The sequence below is a fragment of the Ostrea edulis genome, chromosome 7 (genome assembly GCF_947568905.1).
Source record: "Ostrea edulis chromosome 7, xbOstEdul1.1, whole genome shotgun sequence".
In the NCBI taxonomy this organism is placed as follows: domain Eukaryota; kingdom Metazoa; phylum Mollusca; class Bivalvia; order Ostreida; family Ostreidae; genus Ostrea; species Ostrea edulis.
Genome location: NC_079170.1, coordinates 23,620,248 through 23,639,933, shown reverse-complemented (window position 1 = coordinate 23,639,933; position 19,686 = coordinate 23,620,248). Strand labels below are relative to the sequence as shown.

Genomic DNA, 19,686 nt, shown 5'->3' with positions numbered 1-19,686 from the left:
TTTATGATATATAAGGGTTTGATATATGTAATTTTTAGAGAGGGATAAAATATATTTACCCAGTCATTTGGTGTAAACTCACATGCTAGTAAAATGTATTGAATCTTACTTTAAAAAAAGTACAGAAACACATTTGTGGAGAAACCAAAGGTAAACACATAAACCAGTAGTTTCCTCTGGTGCACAAACCAAAATACACCAGAAAGAGTTATTGCCCTTTGTAACATTCTCTTGTATTGGAGATATGAACAGCCTTCATTTGTTTTCAGTATGGCAGGAGGTGGAAATTGAGTTTTTATTCAATGTGTTCTTCAGATGTTTATCAATATCAGATGCTCTTTGTTCACTTAATTCACTACCACGATCTTTATCTTCAATTGTGCTAAAGGATTCCGGTTTATTTCATGGAATACAAATCCGTTTGATCTTTGCCATAGTCACCGGACTCTAGCATCCAATCGTCTACGTATTCGTAGAAAAAGTAAATGTTGTGGAATTTAACGCTTTATTGCATCACATCCGACTAACAAAAATGACCAGGGAAACAGAAGGCTGACAGACATATTCATAGACAATATGAAAAAGCCCTGCCTGTTGCCGTGTTGGAACTTGTATTGACGTAAGTATTCTATTTGATTTAGAATTCAAATTCTAAAGTAAAGGCTGAATAAAATGTATCAGAAAATTTGGCTTTTAGTAAACATATGAGAACCCCAATTTATTTTATACTGCCAGCCAGGCTAGTCAGCTATAGTGGTATACATGTAGACTGAACATTGTAAGTAGTCCTGCCATTTACTGCATGGGTGTACAATATAGAACACTAGTTAAGTATGTCCCCAACCTAACATTCACTCAGGGAGTTTCCTATCACATTTACACAGAGTTCAGGATCTGTAAAAATTGGGGAATACTTATAAAATCATGTTTCATGTGGAAATTTTCAAAAGGACTAGGCTTAATTTATGTAATACTAAGTGATGACCTCTCTCTCTCTCTCTCTCTCTCTCTCTCTCTCTCTCTCTCTCTCTCTCTCTCTCTCTCTCTCTGACTGTCAAGTTTACAATAAAAACAAACACGTGAATGCCTGTGTGCATTCTAGATAAAGATTGTTAAAATCATATATATTGATGAGCCAGGCTACTTTCAAGTTTGTTTACCTGTGGTAACCCCCACTAATATGTGATAGTTCTAATCTACAGAAGAAATCACACAAATACTATTATGATTTAAAGTTTTCTCATATCTGTAATTATGAACTTTAGGACACTTGATTTGGAAAAATTAAATTATGAAAAATTGATGATTTTGAATTGGGTCCTGTAACTGGGCCCTCAAATTTTAATACATGTAGGTCCTGTCAACTGAAGTAAATCAAAAAATATTAAATGTAAATTGTAAATATTCAAATACTTTTGAATTCTTACTTTTTCATCCAATAATCACATATTTTGACCAAAGTACATGACCACTATTTTATGTAATTAATGTGTGCTTTTCTGTGTTTCAGCTGTATGAGCATCATACTGTGCAAATCACCTAAAGATGGAGTTGACCAAGTTGCTGACTTTGAGGAGGTAAATATTCAGCATTAATACATACACATTGAATACATAATTTGAAATTCAAATTTGAATCCCAGTATTATAAATCCTAAAACAAATTAATAGATGTGGGGAATGTGGTACATTGGGTTTAGTTTCTTGGTTATGGAGCCTGCATGGAAACTGAATTCTCTAGAATAATCACAGGAGACCATCCATTTTTTATGCGACATGATGACTTGAAACGTTTTCATCACAACTTCCTAAAAAAAAATTATTACTTCACTTAATTAGCATACTCAAAAAGACTAGTTGTTTTGTTGTCAATGACGCACATATATATGTACACATGTGTATGAGCTCAGTATCAATTGTAAAAATGATTAATTCTAATTAGGTCAATGTTGAGAATCACTCAAGTGACCTACATGTTGCTATTTGTGTGCGTCAGTCATCATAAGACGTTAATTGAACATTAATATTTTTTCTTGATAACCACCCTTCCAATTCTTTTCAAATTTCTTTTAAGCATCTTTGGGACAAGGGGAATTAACATAGATTGTAAATCTAAGGACTCTGGATTGACGGTACTTTTAAAAATGCTCTATACCAAAATTGAGAATTTTGTTTTAGAACCAGGGTTTGATTTCTTCAATTTCATGGAGAAAACTTTTTCAGATATACACTTCGTTAAATTGTAGAGTTGGGGAAGGGGGGGGGTATAAGTGTATTTGACATTTATTTGTGTCCAAATTATGTAATTAATACTGAGGATCTCAGTAGTAGTCTGTTTTTAAAACAACATACACCTAGAATTAAGAGCACAATGAAAGCATACATGTGATAAGGAGGGGGGGGGGGTGACTTCATAACAATGCCTGAAAATTCTTAACAATTAAATTTTAACAAAAAAATTACACTAAAGATGCCAATTCAAGATAATTAACATGCTTTGTTTATTGGCATCTGGTGTACATTTAGCAACAAGTAGTGTTGTTCATTGTGAAACGATAAATTGATAATGTACATGTATGCGTTGGTTGTACATGTGTTTTAGGCATATCTTATTGCATGTTTTGTTGTGTTTGGTTGTTGAAAATATTGATAGAAATTAATAATGAAGAATTGCTGATATACTAAGAACATCATGATTCTGATCTAAAGAAATTGAGGACTAGTTAATATTTACATACTTTGTTACATCATGACCATACATTGCTTGCAAGAAAAACACACATGGGCCACATACATGTAATCAGTGACTAAGACATTTTGTTCAGTTATACTGTTTTCAAGCCATTACACTTAATTCTTAGAAAAATTCCTTAACTGGCAATTGATTGCAATCAGAAATTGCAAATTTTCTATTTATTCCTTACTTGACACCATCGAATGACAGTAATGTGATGCGCGCTCCCTGTAATCAGGGGGAAATAACTCGTATAGCATTGTGAAAAATGTAGCTCATTGATTATATTCATATACGTTTGAAATATTTTATGGTTATACAAGATTTTTTACAATAACTATTGAAAAAGACTCGAACACAATTTATGTTCATGTTATGCATAAATCTTATTAAATCATTGACTCCGCAAAATATTATGACATCACAGGAGGGTGGAACTACCTTAAATGAAGCTGAATGCTTATGAAGGAAAAACAGAAAGGGGTACCAAAATTGCGAATTTCGAAAACACAGGGTTGTGAATGTGGGTCCAAAAGAGTCATATAGTGTATAACATGGATTTTGTAGCCCTTAGAGCTATAGTGATACTTTGAATTTTTTTTAAATTTGATTAATACTCAGGTAACCAATAAGGTTTGTGGACATCTTGTTAATTTATGAGTATTAACACTATTAATAACTCTTCAATACAGCATAAACACATGTATACAAACTGTATCAAAACATAACATCCTTTAGGCCAATTCAACTTAATTAGTAAGATTATCATCCTGGGTCACCAAAAATTATGGGGCAGACTGTGGGAAGATTTTATTTTTTAATTTTTATTTTCTGAGAAATATATTGATGACAAACAAGTTTTTGTCAACAGAAGTGCATAATTTAATGCCAGATATATAAATATATGTTATTTCACAGACGATTTTTGAGGGGCGGGTGGGTGGTCATGATAATCTATCAACTAAGTAATTAATTAAGTGGTAAAATTACTATTCTAGCATCATGAATGATCTTGTACATGTAAATTTAGTTTAATCAAATTGAATTAGGTGTGTACTGTATGAAAATGTGAAAAATAAGATGAACTTTTCAATATTTGTTCAACACATTTTTTAGAACTTGAAGAGCAGAAGATGCATTCCATGACTCTTATGTGATATAGAAGACAAAGAAGAGCTCTTGAGAATGGAAAAAAAAAACTGCGAGTTTTACAGTCAATGAACACACCTCACGACACAAGTCCATCCTGATTCAGTAAACTGTTCTTCTAAGGAAACACCATGACTTAGTTAAGATCAAGTTTTGGTGTCAGAAGACTAATGTAACTAAAACATTGCAAAATTAACCTGCAAGTGTCTTATGTGAGCCTACTGAATAAGGATTCATTACTGAACAGTTGAAGGAAAATCACTATTATAATGATTTTAAAAAAAAGATGATTGTGTTGTTTGGATAACATTGTGATCCATGTTTGTTGAATAAACAACTTTGCAAAAATGAGTTGTTCTGTGTTAATATTATAAATTTACTAATTACTGGTATGTCAACATAGATTACAGTAACACTGAACAAACTTCAATAAATTTTAAAGTTTCATGCAGTGTCTGCAGTAGAAAATGACACCTATTGATTTTCTGGTCCAAAGGTCACCAGGTGCAATACAATACTCTGTACAATTGATGTCTGACCAGTTTCTTCAGAACCCTTTGATTGATAGTGATATTTCATACAGGGGTTGGTAACTGGTAGTATATGACCCCCATTGATTTTCAGGTCAAAAGATTAAAAATGGCAGGGGCCTCCGTGGCCGAGTGGTTGGAGCATAGCGTTCAAAATGACACTGCCTCAGTCGGCGCGGGTTCGAATCCCACTCGCGCTGGTATTAAGTGAGAAAGTTTCCCAATTTACTTTCGGAAGGTCGGTGGTCTCTTCCCAGGTACATTGTATCTGGGTTTTCACTTTCACCAATAAACACTGGGCACCATCAGAAAACTGAAAAATTGTTGAGTGTGGCGGAAAATATCAATAAATCAATCAATTAAAAATGACTAGGTGCAATGTAGCTAGTACTCTATGCAATGGTGTCCCCCCAATATATTGGGCCTGTTGTTCAATTATGATATTTCATATGTTGGTTGGTTATGAATAGTAGATGACCCTAATGATTTCCAGGTCAAAGGTCAACACATACAAGGCAGTACAATGAACAATTGATTGGTATCTACCCAATATCTTGAGAAGACTTTTTATAGTAACTGTAACTGTAACTGTATAATAACTGTTATTGATAATAGTTTACAATACAGTACATGTAATGTAGCTCGTTTATGGAAATGATTGCAACATCTACTTGGTGTTTGGGGAGGGGGGGAGGGGGGTCCTACTGGATTACAGTTTATGTTTACATGGTTTTTTTAATCACTCTAACTAATTTTTATTAATATGTTAAACTTCTCCATGTTTATTTTTTAAATATCAATTGCTCATATTGTTCATTTTAACTAAAAATGGTGTAGGTTGTATTATTTGTCATTAGTATGAATTGTTGGCAAAATGCCCAAATCTACAGTTTTCTTACTACAATAGATATATTGCACTACGTTTCACCATTAATCTTTTTATATACATTAAGAGTCTTTGATATGGACATCCTTTGATGACAGTTGATTATGCTGTATGTATTTTCCAAATTATCTAAATTCATCAACGAAATCCAACAAAAAATCCCGTTTTGGCAAAATGCCCAAATCTACAGTTTTCATGCTACAATAGATATATTGCACTACGTTTCACCATTAATCTTTTTATATATATTAAGAGTCTTTGATATGGACATCCTTTGATGACAGTTGATTATGCTGTATGTATTTTCCAAATTATCTAAATTCATCAACGAAATCCAACAAAAAATCCCGTTTTGGCAAAATACCCAAATCTACAGTTTTCATGCTACTACAGATCAATTGCACTACGTTTCACCATTAATCTTTTTATATATATGAAGAGTCTTTGATATGGACATCCTTTGATGGCAGTTGATTATGCTGTATGTATTTCCCAAATTATCTAAATTCATCAATGAAATCCAACAAAAAATCACTTTTTGGCAAAGTGCCAAATTATAATACATTGGTACAGCGGTCAGTAACACACTCTTTACCATAGGTGGATATAGATATCATAAATAAGGAGGGAATTTTATGGGGAATCGAGATTTATGGAGAAAATTAGTTGTCTTTTTCAATTTTTTATATACCACAAGGACAAAACATGGGCAAAACGGGCTGAATTTTGCAGTTCAATTAGTCCTCATAGACTGCTGTCGGTTTCCATGGCAACGGATGGTAGAAATTCGGTGGTGGGGTTGAAATTATGTAAGATGGTGCAAGTAAAGTTAATACTGTGAAAATCAAAGAAATCTGTGACATTGAGTGGCCAGACCCTATCTGATTTCTTTGATTTTTACATAGAATTGATCTTAAATAGTAAAACTATTCATTGACCAAACACAATTGATGATATCACTGATTTTTTTTTTTAAAAATACTAAAACTTAATATTAATTGGACATTCCCAATACTATAGTACTCAAACAACTTGGATCAACCTATATCTTCCAGTATTTTTCTTTAAGTTTTAAAAGACCCTCTCTCTACTACAGTTGTGACGAGAAGATGGGGTTCGAGAAACTTAAACTAAATTGTACTATGATTTTAAAGGAATTAGTGACATGAAAAATAAAGCCTTATTCCTCCATCAGTATATTCACAAAATTCATAATTTTGACATCAATAGATAAATTGTAGTTTCCTTGTTCCTTGTTTATTTCCATGTTTGATAAATGTGGCCATGGAGTTTATTAAATCATCAGTCATGTATCTAATTTTCATCTCAGTCAGGGAGACGTTTGAAAACATGTAAGTAATTACTTGTAATGATATTCGTGGGAGATTGATTAGGGGATATTTGTTAAGTTGCTACTTTTAAATGCGCCCGTATTACTGAAGAATACCTTATTAATCTTAAAACACGCAAACATTTCATAATAAGTCTTATTGCTAGAGATGTGATAATGTAATAACTAAATATATATGAGGTAACATCGTCGGAATCTCACGGTCGGTCGCTTTCCGTTTACATCTCATGGGACACAACGCAAATATTTTTGCATAAGTCATTAAAATGCATGACCTTAAGTGACCTATCAAGGACCAATGGGAATCGCCACAAGTATTCCCGGAAGTCAAAGTGTCAGCTGCAATGGTGATATCCATGAACATGTGTGTTTTTTGTGCCACAATCAAAGATATATAGATGAAAACTCCAGATTTGGCAGCCAAAATGACTGATTATTCTGGTTAGTACTTCACATAACCTGTGACCCCCCCCCCCTCTTTCGAAAATTCTGGATCCGCCTCTGGAATGTTTATTATAATCACTGCTGCATGGCATGTGAATGAAATCAGGCATGCATAATACAATCTAAAAATTAAATGCAAATTTGAATTAAATATGGTCTTACAATCCTGTTCACATATCATTTTGTAATTTGCGTAGGTGAGACATCAATTGTGTTTACACAATGTAAAGAAGGTCATAATTACTGGTTCAAATTTTAACGACAACACAACTGGAACAAATTACGGCAGTTGTTGATACGCAAGTGAGTTTATCATACCTATATAAACCTATTAAAAACACATTGTTCTCATATGATAGATAAAATGGCGAGACTAGCAGTGCTGAACATTCGTAAGCAAACGTAAACACTTGGTAAGTCATGCCGTTCCTCCCCTGTCTTTATAGACCAAAATACACCCTCCGCTTCAACAATGCAGATAAACCATCTCGCTAAAAGTTTTGTAACGTGTCCAACATAATATTCAACATAATCAAAATCTTTGCTTCAAAAGCATGTTTTTCTATTCTCTCGAGGACTGGAAATAAGGGGCTTTTTGATTGGTTGAATATCACAATAAGGAATGGTAAAGCGACCAATCACAGAGAGAAGCTGATAATACCTTCCAGGGAAATATCTTCCCGAAAATATCGGCTTAGTGTCCCACGGTAGGTAAACGGAGAGCGACCGACCGTAGTTTTTTTGACGATGATAAGGTAAACACTTGTATATTCGATTTTCAACCTCTGAATTAAGATTTGATATGGACCTTAAAGTTGAAATTTAGCAGGGGACATACTCTGGTCTAGATAAAAACGTTTAAATGTCATTCCTTAATCCAATGATAGAAGTATAACAACAGAATATTGATGCTCACAAGCTTGATTGTCATGTTTGCAAAGCTCATGAAACATCAGAAATGATTTCTATTAAGATATGAAAAACAGTATATCAACCCCTATGTTTAGTGTTGCTAATGTGAATGTGTTGTTACGTAACTAAGTATTAATGAATACATTAGATTCCATAACAATAACCCCTTTAATCAAAAACATTGAAAACAGTTTTTCTCAACCCATTATAGAACTTTTTTCACCACTCTCTTGTCAATTGTTTGATCTAGATTAGAATGGGTCCATGGTACTCCTTGCTTGTTGTAAGAAGCGACAACATGCACGGTCTTTAAGATGAGACCGCAAAACCGAGGTACCGTGTCAAAGTATGTGTGGCACAATTGAAATCCCACCAAACTCAAAAGCCACAGCCGCCGATCGTAGACCTAAATTTTGCAGCCCTTCACCTGCAATGGTGACATCTCCATATGAGTGAAACATTATCGAGGATACATTAACAAATTACAACTGACCAAGCGATTGACATGTATGCTAAATCTCTCAATCTCTCCTCCATCCACAAATGTGTACGATCACGTACTACCCTGTTATTTTCTGAGCCACAAATAAGAGTCGCGTCTGTGAAAAGGTATACCTGTACATGTTCAAGCTGGCTGTTTCTCATGGCATCCAATTTTACATCGTTTTTTATTTTCTACAGGGGTGTCAGGGTAAACGGAAATAGAGCAATTCAAAGAATTCATAAGAAGTGTAACACTTTAAAAATTGATATACTTAATAGAAAAAATCAAAAATTTCAGTAGGGGTGTAGTGTTGCAGATTATACAATCCGTAATGACAATGGAATGTGACGTCGCTAGTGTGGCGCATGTAAAACAAAACCACACCGATATTTATTTCCAAGCGTTGAACACATTCTTAACACATATCTTATATCTGGGAAAGGTGAAGATAACAAAAATTGATCAATCTCATTAATCCCATAAGCAATATAAAATAGATAGTTGCGCAAACACGAACCCTTGGACAGTCCAAAAATGGGATCAGGTTCTTAGGAGAAGTAAACATCACCTGTCAATCGGTCACACCCGCCGTGAGCGCTATATCTTGATTAGGTAAAAAGAGTTTTCTGTAGTCAAAATCAGTGTGCCACGAACGGTCCAACAATCCGTATGAAACATGTCAGACATCATTTGACCCAATGATGGGTTGTATTGACAAACTAAATCATTATAATGGCCACATAATTTGTGAAATGCTGACCTTAAACGAGACTCTTGAAATCCCTGTACCATCAACTTTTTTGTTATCCGCTTGCCCGACTTAATTACTGACCATACGCAGAACAAGCTCTTGTGTATCGAATGGATTGAGATATATAAAAACCAAATACAGGTGATAATGGAATATTGCTACAAAAATATGGAAAGTTGACGATGGAGTAGGTGAAATCACCCCGTTTGTCATAAAGTTGAGTTGTTAGTTTGCCGTTATTATCTATATTAGATTATACATTACATTCTATCCATCTTTACCATTAACTAATTTCATTTCGATAACGAATGACAGAACAGCAGGCTGCTATGATGGCTACTACAGAAATGAGACAAGTGGGAAATGCATCAGTGAGTAACCAGCTATTACTGAAAATAGGAAAGACTTTATGTGTTGTAACTAGATATAAGAATATCATCTTATACTATACTTAACTATAGAATTGTTGATAAAGTTTTCTATGTTTCTATGTGTTTACGTGTCTTTGAGAAGTATCGCTTGTGCATAGTCTTAACTAGCTGTAGGTGAAATGGTTAGAAATTTTGACCCGTAGAGAGCACATTGAGATTTCTGATTCGTGTCAATACATACATGACACGGGGCCTCCATTTGTGAGGTCATATCTATTGCCTTTTACTTCTAATGCCGGGTGAAGGAACATTCAACACCTATGTTAAACGTCATACTTTTGATGAAAATCAAAACTGAGTCGTCCGGTTGCGAAACAAACACTCTCACTACTGCGTTACTCCGACCAGTCGTGGGAAAAGTCCTTGAGGATATGAATATTAATTTCAGAATATGTATTCTTATTTCAAATATGATATACAGTTCACTGTCTAAAATATCATTTCATCAACTGCAATGATTCCGATATACTAATCAATATGGAAACAAATAATCTAATGTTTTAATTTCTTTAACTTATAGATCAATAGTGATCGAGAAAAAAATAATACCTCTCACTAAGTGAATATTTCTATGTTAAAAATGTTTAAAATGTTCACTGTTTGCTTTGCAGAATGCACCCCAGGATATACAGGCCCAAATTGTTCCGTACCCTGTGTAGATGGATTATACGGAAAACTTTGTCAATTTAAGTGTACTTCTTTCTGCTCAAACTGTAACATTATCAATGGAAGTTGTCCCAAAGGTTTGTCAGTTACATGAATTATATCGATTGTTGCGAGACAAAACCAAAAGCATAATCGACGACGAAGACAGCGTATTATAATGCATATATAGGTTGTCTTAATTCCATAAATACATTGCTTGAACTTTTCTGGAAATACAAATTATTTAATTCTGCTTAATTTGATATACTTAGAAAACCCTGGTACTGCATTTCAATTTTCTTCCTCGGTGCTTTCGAAATATCATATAATCACATATAATCCCAATGTTAAACGTCATACATACGTTTGGTGAAAATCGAAAGCGGGTCGTCTGGTTGCGAAAAAAAGTGCCCTCATTACTGGGTTACTACGAATAGTCGTGAGTAATGTCCTTAAGGATATGAATATTAATATTAGAATATGTTCTGTTATTTCGAATAAGAGGAATATTAAAATCCAGTATTACACATATGAAAACAAAGTACGTACCACCTCTCCTTCTGTGTTTAGCAAAGCAGAAGTGATAAAAGAATTAGATAGGTTACTTAAGGAGTATGTTTTGGTTCCAGCTGACAAAGCTAGTAACAACATTATCTTTGTTTGTAAGGCTCATTATTACAACTGTATTTCAAACGAACTTGGCATTAATTCCACGTTTAGTAATCGTATTTATACTCCAACTGCCCTTTCAAAAGATGAAATTTTTCAAAACCATGCTTCAGTTTAAGACACCTTTGATACCCCAGTCAATGGATTAAATGAATATACCGTAGCTATATTGGATTCCTAAACTACATAAAATCCTTACAAACAAAGGTACCTTGCTACCTTTGCTCCTCACGAAAATATTAACAGCCGTGAAAGAGAATCCTCAAACTGACTGTACCACAACATGCCAGAAGTGTAAATTGCATAAAATTGTTTTTGGAAAACAAATCTGTAAATCAGACATGTGTAAATCAGACATTTCACTGTCTAAAAGATCATTTCATGAACTACAATGATACCAATTTACCAAACAATATGTAGACAAGTAATCTAATGTTTAAATTTAACTTATAGATCAATAGAAATGGAGAGAAAAAATGACTCTCGCTAAATGACTATTTCTTATGTTAAGAATGTGTGTAAAGTGTTCACTGTTTGCTTTGACATAATGCCCCCCAGGATACAAAGGATACAAAGGACCAAATTGTTCCATACCCTGTGTAAATGGATTCTACGGAAATAATTGTCAACATAAATGTTCTTCCACCTGCTCAAACTGTAGCAATATCGATGGAAAATGTCCCGAAGGTTTGTCAGTTATAGGAATTATATCAAATGTTGCGAGACAAAACCAAAAGCATACTCGACGACGAGGACATCATATGGTGTATAGTTTGACTTAATTTCACAAAGACGCTCACATTATTACAAGCGACACATTCATGTAGCATAATACTTTTCTATACAGAAATTGATTGATTATTTCACGTCCTGTCGAAACTTTTTCACATTTAAACGTCTACATACAACATCATGGTCCCAAAAGTGACACAGTAAGAAAACAATGAAGATACCAAACCGTGATGAATTACATACAATTTATAAAGAATACGAAATTAAAAATAGGGCAAACACGGATTCCCGGATACACCAAAGGTGGGATCAGGTGCCTGGGAGGATTAAGCATTGTTGATCAGCCTTTTATTTTCATCAGGTAAAAGACGTAATATGTAGCCAAATTCAGTATGTAAAGATCGGCCTAACAATTGGTATGAATTATTTCATACAGTGCTTGATCTAAAGACGGATCGTATTGGTAAATTTTGACCGTTATAATTATCATGGATTTATGAAATGCTGAATTTAAAAGAGGCTGTTGAAATTCGAAATCCGCTAGTGGACCAAAAACTCTTGGGTACCGAATATGTTGAAACCCCTGTAAGATCAACTTATTTGTGAGTAGCCTACCTTGATACTAAAGCTGATGATACGCGAATCATACTCATGCTAAACAGTTGAGGGAAATAAACACCATATTCCGATGATAATGACATATTGTTAAATAATTATGGCATATGGACAAGAGCAAAATCAGTGCGATCTAAAAAATGTAAAACTTATACGGTACCAATTTTGATACAAATAATGTCTCTTTAGGGATGCTCTACCGAAATGTTTGAAATCCGAAATAACGATGAACTTGCTAGAGCTATATCATGGGAAAATAGAGTGCCTTAAGTGGAGTCAAATTCGTCTAAGGATAAGAGTTATGCATGAGGGAGATACTCCTTAATTTTGAAATGATTTTTAAAAATTTTATCACAGCAATTAACTATACTTCTGGATTTTCAAGCTAGTAACGAAGTACTTAGCTGCTGTAGAGACCCTCGAGAACTAACAGTCCACCAGCAGAGGCCTCGACCCAGGGGTCATTATGTAAAATGTATTTAAACATCTACAGTATTTATTTTCTTTATTTGCGAAGAATAAATGATACATGTTAGAGATTACCCTTGAAATGTATGATCGGAGCACGGTTTTCTTGAAAGCAGGTTAACTTTAACACAGTGGTTAGGTTTAATGCAATGATAAGTCCTTATCAAGTGATCAGCTAACGCAATGGTTAAATCCTGTTTTTCAAAAACAATTTAACGCAATGGTTAGCTAACACTGTGTTATATGGGTTAATCACTTCTTAACCATTTGATTACCCATACTGTACTTCCACTTCCTATGTAAACAAAATGGCCTAAATTGTCTGCAAAATTGGGAAGAAAAGAAGAAGTGTTAATTTCAGCATTGCAGAAACCAACATAATATGCAACCAGGTAAAGGAACATCCCATATTAGAGTCCAAGTTACTCTGTTACAAATATTGAGATGTCAAACAAAAGTATACTGAACACCAAAGGGAGATAAAGAAGACAGGAGAAGGTCCCCGCCAAAACTTCTATCACAATCTATGATGGAGGTAGTTGACATGCACCGGGATTCTTATTTTTTCAGAAATCATGGGGGTAATGGAGACCTCCCTTCGGGACTAATCTGGTTTGTTAGTTTTATTATATATTTGAAAGAGCAATCACATTTACATAGTCATGTATTTTTCTGCTTAATTTATACATTTGTTACATTTGTTAAATTGGGTTCCTGTATGCACCTCTGATAATGACATTGACAACAGACTCGTAAAACATTCCAATGAAGTGATATTTAAGTGGAATTCATTCTCTAACCTCACAGAGTATGTTTTTTTAATGAATTCAACATGGAAAATATTTCTATTAATGCAATTTAACTCAGAATGAACTGAAAAATTTAGTCCAATGTAATAATTCGTCTGCTCTTCATTTTTTCAAGGGCAATAGATATTTCCCTTTTTTGTATCATTGATAATAAAATAACTACATTGGTTCATTAAGGTACATATCGATCAATTTGAACTGACATTAATAGGTTTATATTCAAAAAGGTATCTCGTTGCGATAGCAATGAAAAGTAAATGTGTGTAATAGCACCACAAACGTAACATTTTAAATTATTTGAGTGTTCCTAAGGTCAGTGCGAAATATTTATGATCATGATCACAGACTGCTTGCACGTTTATAATGTGAAATTATTTCCTATTAACATAGGCGTTTTCGTCTGAGGTAGGTGTAATAATTCAGACATGGGTTCCATCGAACAGTCGATGACACTGGGAAAGCCGATTTGCTGGTAAAAACCGGTTCTTATTGACACCATTACCGTGTTTGTTATTGGTCATATAATGAAGCGTCCTGCCCGACTGTCCGACTGACAATTGCATCAGTAACTTCTTTCACAGCGTTAACCCCCTTCCCCACAATCACGCACTTTAACAAATATACCGTTGCCCCACAATCACGCACTTTAGCGCATATACCTTTGCTCCACAATCACGCACTTTAACGCACTTTCAACGTGCATTTGTTTTACTGTGTTACTTTTTGTTAATGCAGCGAAAAGTTAATTTTTTAATGCAATACATGGGAAAATTCATTCCATAGTATATATAACGTCGTAATTGATCATAAACATAAAACATATGTCATTTTACTTAACATCTTGGGGTGTACGACAAAAAGTGACAATATGAGCGATTCACCAGATTTATTCGATACATGTAGTTCCGACAGTAGCGAAAACACAGATTCGGAAGATATATCCATTGCGGACTCGGGCATTTTCGATTTAGAAGATGAAATAGTTCAACCATTTCAGCCTTTAGAACTTGAATGGTCCTCTCAATTAGAAGCTACAGAGACACCGCCATTTTTGTGTGAAGTTGGACCCTCGCATAATCTGCGACGGTCAGACAATGAGAAGAGCTTCTTTGATTTGATTGTTGATGAAAGATGCATTGAGGTATTGACCGAGGGAACAAATAAATATTCCAAAGAGACACAAGAGTTGATAGGTAGAGTATTATTAATCTATTTGTAGTTTATTTACATAAGGGAATACCGGGTAATCTTTGTTAAATGTAAACAAAATAAATTTTCAAAAGTATCATTAAAAATCGCTTATTGTACATGTAGGTCCACAATAATGAAAATTGCAGTGATTTTGATTTGATTCGTCTAATCCTAATTTCAACAGGTGCGTTGCATTTAGATTCACACATAGGCCTACTTTTTTAAATTCTTATTTCTAATTATTGAAAGCTTGCAGGAAATTTAGATTGAAATTAAATATTTCGCATAAGTTACGTACTTTTTATATTCACCCTTTTTGCCTACGCAAATGGTGAACGTCTTACATAGGAAATTGACTTTGAGGTCGAAAATGCGCTTTATCGTCATTGGGCGAAAATAAGAACTCTGTAATACTATACAGTATTCACTTTCATTTTGACATTTGTGAATTTATTTTATTTTGGAACAACATCACATTGTTGTTTTTTTTTTACACGATTCACGAGAAATTATAGCTAAAGGAGCTAGCTGTCATAGTTGGTAGGTTATCGTTAAATAAAGAAATTTTGGGGTTTTTGTTCGGTGTTTAACTTAGTGGATATATAAATACAATATGGTTCGAACAACCACCCTGCCATTTTAAATTTTTACCATTTTTTATACTTACACTGACAAATCAACTGCTGAATGATGTCACAACTCTGTAAAACAGTAAAAATCCCTATCTCTGTTATATCTATATAGACACCAAACGGGAATGTAGCAATACTTATAGGACAGAGTCGGATAACTCATACGTTACATTTGAGCTAAACGTGGGGACATTTGTATAAATCAATATGACATGCATATTATCTGGAATACTTCTATCCACATCATAAAATAATGGCACGTTACCCGGATAGTTTTGGATTTTACAAAATCTGATAAAATAAAATTTCCAATTGCTATCAGGTCATGATCCAGCCTGGTATGATTGTACAACAGATAAAATGAGAACGTACCTGGGCCTGTTCATCATCATGGGTATTAACAAGTTACCAGACTACACAATCCACTGGAGCAAAAATAAGTTTTCACAAATCCTGGGTTTATTCATGTAATGCCAGTCCGAAGATACGAGAAGATAACTCACTACCTCCATTGTAGTTCCGCGGACACTGATGACCCGCTCTGTAAAATTCGCCCCATCTTGGAGTTGATATCGGAAAATATCTCAAAACGTTACAAACCCCGACAATACCAGGTAATTGACGAGGGTATGATGGCATATAAAGGGCGCCACAATGTACTGTTATACTGATTGTGTATAATATACTTAATACATTCAAATAATTTTGATTTCAATCATCCCTTTTTATAGAAAAAAGTGGAGAAATTATGTATTAAATGTATACAAGTAATAGTTAGACAAAAACAATCTTAGTTAATAACAAGTGATTGAGACTACCCCCCCCCCCCCCCACCCATACGTACATGCATGTATTTGCATTGCCTTTATGTAAAAGTTAATCAACACCGATATTTACTTTGTTATTAGAGATTTTTCATCCACGAATTTTGAGGTACGTTTATGCTAACCATGTATGTAAATTATGATCGCTGTTATTGTAGACTAAACAGTATATTCCATCCAAACCAGCACGTTGGGGGCTGAAAGTTTGGTTACGATGTGATAGTGTTACTGCCTTTTGTCATCAAGTGGACCTGTATCTCGGCAGAGATCAATACAGATGGATCCGGAAATATGTTGGTCATGCGGTTGTGAAAAAATTGACCAAAGGATTGGAAGAAAGGAATTTCCATTTATTTTATGACAATTTTTCCACATCTATATCCCTTGCGAGGTCACTACTTGAAAAGAGGATATTTTCGTGTGGAACAATCATAAGAACAGGAAGGGATTTCCATCAGATTTGAAGATCCTACCTCGCATGTCTCAAGGAGAATATGCCATACGGTATTTATCAAATTGGTATTAAATACCCGCACCTAAATTACTTTGAAATATGGAAAGTGTAAGGGGCGAGATCAAAAGTTCAATGTCTGACGAAAAACTAAATTCACATATTTTCCTCAAGACCCCCACCCCACCCTTAGAACTAAATGAAAGGTAAAAATAACGAACAGTGATCAAAATAAACCAAATATGATGAATGTTGAAACTAATCGATTAACGAGTAAAAGCATACGAATATAAATCACTCTGTATACATTTTCTACTGTTTATTTACAAATTAAAGTGTTCATTAAAACTATTAAATGTTCATTAAATTGTAATATTATAATGTGGTTTTTAACAGTCACATATCTTTTTTCTTTTTCCACGTAAGTGCAATATATGTTAGATGACAAGAACTTACGGGAGTTTTCACCCCCTCCCCCTAACTAATTGAATTTAGATTTTCATCCGGCATCGATCCTTTGATCTCGCTCCTAATGATAATGAATTAAAGTACTTAAGAAATGACGTGCGCCATACGCAGAGTATAGGACTTGAATACACGTGAATATGTATTTGTCCTTCTAGGCAGGATGGTCAGCTGACTGCCACAGTATGGATGGACAGTCGACCTCTTGTATAATTGTCGACTGTTTCATCCCCAGTGGAAATGAGTACCAATGCAAATCGGCGCCTTAAGGATGGGGCTGTAGTTTTCATTCCCTGACCACAGAGTGTTGTTCAAAAGCAATCATTTTTCCGAGGTGTTGAAATTTTTGACCAGTTACGATCGAAATATTCAGTTGGTCGGCCCAGCAAAAAAATGGTAGAAATATGTCTTGTACTTCCTGATCAACACAGCAATCATTAACATATTTCTCATCATGAAGGAGAGTGCAAATCTGCCCAAGAGGAGGTACAGACAGCTTGACTTCCGCCTATCACTTGCACAACTCCTAATCGGAGTATTCAGGACACCACAAAAGACAGCTACCAGGCGACCACAAACCTTAAATTCTACAACCCATAAGTTCGGTAGACTGTCAATCAAACGGTCTTATTGAAAATCCTGCTCTAAAGCTGTTCCGGAAAAGAGGAAGGACACAGCATACGGATGCCAGTTGTGTGATGTACATTTATGTGGAAAACAATGCTTTGTTTTATTTCACAATTTCTTGAGCACTGAAGAGTGATTATCGAAAATCTACAACATAGTAAAATCTTATTTACACGACGTGTTGCAGAAATATTCCAATTAGTCTGAATAAATGAAAACGTTAAAACTTGTGTAAAACTAAATCGATTACGTTTCCGTTGTCATGTTTGTTTGAAATGAAGAATAAATTTAATAACAAGATTGCTTGAATTGAAAACAAAAATCTAAATCATATTTCGAATAAAAATAAACGAATTTAACGATGATAAACCCTTTGAAAAGAAAATATTTTACATCTATATTCATCGTAAATTTTGACTTGCTTCTACTCCCGATTCGAAAGTAATAAAGTGTCAGCTTTTATAATAGCTATTCACGGTAAGCTAAATTAATATATGAGAATGGAAAACGTTGCGAAAAAATGTGTTAAAAATTCCGATTTTTTGCAAATCAGCTAAGAAGCGCTGTGGGGAAGAGGGTAACGTCATCATTCAGTGGCGAAAGCAAATGCTACTTTTACGTCATAGGCGGCGTGATAGGCAAAGAGTTAAAGACTGTGCTCTTCTCAATAATATAAATCTACCTAATGTGTCCCCAATTACTTGTAAGAAACTACATGTACCTCTGGCATATAACCTAAGCGTAATAAAAATTTGTAGAACTACAATCAGGGCATGGCTCCGCTTGGTTAACCTCTCTAAGTCGAATTTAAACACATTTGTTAAACATTCGACCCCTCTTCTACTCAAACGATAGCACTTTTTTATTTCTTTGTCTAACCAGTTCTGTAGTGGGTCAGCCGATGCTCTGCTTTGTCTAACCAGTTCTGTAGTGGGTCAGCCGATGCTCTGCTTTGTCTAACCAGTTCTGTAGTGGGTCAGCCGATGCTCTGCTTTGTCTGAGGTGGACGCAAAAATGACTGAGCGGTCATATTCAATCAGGAAAAGGTCACTTTTGAAAACTGAGGCAATTGTAACGATCTCATGATATTAATTGCTTATGGTAATACTTCCACAGTGTACGTCCGTTTAACCCTTTTAATGGTTTTATTTTTGCATCATTTTTGAATTGGAAAATAAGAAAACAAGAACATATCTTTTAATACTTGATCCACCTCAATTTACGAGGGTATGTGAAGGAAGGTCATACTCCATTTATATGCATGAATTTCACTGTATCTAAATTCTGTCCTACAAAAAGGTATGAAGCTCCCAACCTTCTAGAGCCATTTCGGGTGTTTAATGCGAATTATTTTCTATCATAACATGACAAATGAGCGCTTCAGAATGACTTCATTACATGGCTGGTATAGACATATCACAAATGTACCGTAATAAGAAATGAAAAACGTATAACACTAAGCCTGAGTATAACATTGATCTAACTGGTGATAACAATGGTAAAACATCGATAGTTTGTGAAAATTGAATCCAAAATACAAAATAAAGCAATAAAAAGCACTCATGGACATACCAGAAGTGGGATCAGGTACATAGGTGTAATAATTATTCCCTGTCGATTGGTCACACTCACCATAAACCCCATGTCTTGATCAGGTAAACGTGTAATTTAATTAAAATTACACATGTAAAACTGCTCCTCTATGATGAGCTTCAATACAAAATCTAGCAGCTCCCAGTACGAGGTAATCTCAGGATGTTGCCAATCAGACCGTCACCTACAACATGTTCGGTACGCTCATATATCAGAACTACGTACCTTTTCTGAAGTGTCCCGATAATCCTGAGTAAAGAAATTAACATGGCGGCTGGCATAGTTTCCTCGCCG

The 19,686-nt window shown here is 34.6% G+C and overlaps 1 long non-coding RNA gene across 1 annotated transcript; it reads left to right on the top strand.

Moving 5' to 3' along the window:
* The first annotated feature begins 264 nt into the window (after positions 1–264).
* On the top strand, positions 265–4,319 carry LOC125666816 (uncharacterized). The gene is made up of 3 exons (XR_007366917.2): positions 265–619; positions 1,511–1,577; positions 3,850–4,319. It is a non-coding gene; the product is annotated as an uncharacterized LOC125666816 (long non-coding RNA).
* Positions 4,320–19,686: the final 15,367 nt, after the last annotated feature.